This window comes from Amblyomma americanum, chromosome 10 (assembly GCF_052857255.1).
Source record: "Amblyomma americanum isolate KBUSLIRL-KWMA chromosome 10, ASM5285725v1, whole genome shotgun sequence".
NCBI lineage: Eukaryota > Metazoa > Arthropoda > Arachnida > Ixodida > Ixodidae > Amblyomma > Amblyomma americanum.
Window position 1 is genome coordinate 200234 of NC_135506.1, and position 2394 is coordinate 202627.

Here is a 2394-nt window from a genome sequence, read left to right on the forward strand (position 1 = left end):
TTAGGTAAGCTTCAGTAGGAAAATGAATCTTCGGACAATGGACACGATGTGAGCAAAATTACAAGCTGTCACTACAATATAATCTTCTGTATACCGTATACTTCTCTTAATCTGGCAAAGGATATCTTGGCAATCAAATAATGCCCTTTGAATATCAATCTGTGCAGGGAATGTTGCCTCCACAAACTTCGAGTTCTGTTCAAACACCAGAAAAGAGAAAACAAGCGGTGGTAAGTAAGGCAGGCAGGCAAGGTTAACCTGAAAACATACAACACCAGAGCTTTCACATGTGTATGTGAATGGCTTATTTCTGGCATGTTTTTAATACTGCAACCTATTTACAGCGCATAGGTAAGGGGTCTTGAGTGACTGGATCAGCTTGATTTTACACCCATGACTCTTGCTAACACACTTAAAACATTTGTATGCCTTTTTTTTATCAATAAACCAATAAATTTTTTAGTGTGTGTGTCCTCCACATCAAGCTGAGAGAGCCCCTGCCAGATCTCTCGGCTTGGAAATGGGTGTCCAGCAACACAAGCAACGGCGAGTGCAAAGGAAATTTTTTTCCTACACCTCAGTGCGAACCTCCTGCATTTTTGTTACCCCTGAAGAAAGTACACGTGGCTGGAACCGAGCAGCTTGTCATTGTAGAAGGTGACTAAATTTTGATTCTGCTTTATAGGTTGACACTCCGGAGAAAGCTTCCTTGAGAGCACATGCAGCAAAGTTTGCCTCGGAGCACATAAAGTCTCGAAAGCGTATCAAGCAGCTGCAGCAGTCTAGAAGACCCCAGAAAAAAAAAAACGCTTGAAGGATTGAAGGCTGTGATTCAAATGCTACAGAGGCAAAATATCGTGCTGAAGGATCAGGTGGCTGTGCTTGACACCCTTGGAATAGCCAATCAACACCTCCCTAAAAAACAGATATCCAAGCGCCCTGGCCGGGATGTGCCGAGGCAGTTTTCACCTGAGCTCAGGGCCTTTGCGCTGTCACTCAATTTCTACTCGCCACAAGCATACAATCACGTGAGACAGGTCTTCGACACCTGCTTGCCCCACCAAAGAACACTGCGAGAGTGGTATCAGACTGTAGATGGCAATGCTGACTTTTCAACTGAGGCATTCAATGCTCTAAAAATGAAGTGCACCGAGATGAGCAGCCGAGGCCACCAAACTGTATGCAGTCTGATGACTGATGAAATGTCAGTCAGGCAGCAGGTTCAGTGGAACAGGGGCAATTCTGAGGGGTTTGCTGACAAGGGCACAGGAGTTGATGGTGACTGCCTGCCACAGGCAAAAGCTGCTTTTTGTTGTAATGGCAGTAGCCATTAACGGACGGTGGAAGCTGCCGCTCAGATACTTTTTAGTAGATGGTCTTCTCGGCGAGCAGCGAGCTGATCTAGTTATATACACAAAGCCTGCTTCTTGCCCACGATGCTGGGGCAATGGTTGTAGCTCTAACAGGCGATGGAGCTCCAGCAAATACAGCCATGTCAGAGGAGCCGGGCTGCAGCTTCAAAAATGTAGACCAACTGAAGACGACATTCTCTCATCCTGCCACCCAAAAACCAGCGGCAGCATTTCTTGACCCTTGTCATATGTTAAAACTTGTCACAAATGCTCTAGCGCACAAAAAATCAACAAGGGAAACACGGTGGCATGGCAGCATATTGAGCGGCTACATAGTTTGCAACAAAAAGAAGGGCTTCACTTGGCCAACAAGCTGCACAGAGCGCATATTCAATGGCAGAGGCAGCCGAGGAAGGTCAGGTGTGCGGCCCAAGTTATGAGCACTTCTGTGGCCACAGCACTTGCTGAATGTCGAGTGCTCAAAGTAGATGGTTTTGCCGACTCACAGCCAAGTGAAGAATTTTTGAGGTGCATTAACAATACCTTTGATGCGTTGAATTGAAGGTCCATACAGCAAAAGGGATTCAAGAAAGTTTTAAATGAGTGAAATTTCAAAGATGTTGAAGCCATGTTTAGAGCCTCCATCATTTACCTGTCATCACTGAGCAAGTCTACTACCAGTGGCCACAGCATGATTGAGACGGCACAAAAAACGGGATTTTTAGATTTCACCACATGTATGAAAAGCTTACTTGCACTCTACAATTTCACTGTCATGGAAAAGAAAGTCCTCAAATATATATAGGCACACAAAATTTGTCAAGACTGCCTGGAACTTTTTTTCGGACTTATCAGGTCCCACAGAGGCCACAACGACCACCCAACTATTGTACAATTTCGTGCTGCTTTCAGAAAAGTAGTAGTTCACAATGAGTTCGGTGATGTAGCAACAGGGAACTGCTTGCCTTTAGAAACTGCAGCAATCTTGTCGTGCGGTAGTGCTATTATTGCTTCAGCAACTGAGACACTAAACGCGTCAAAA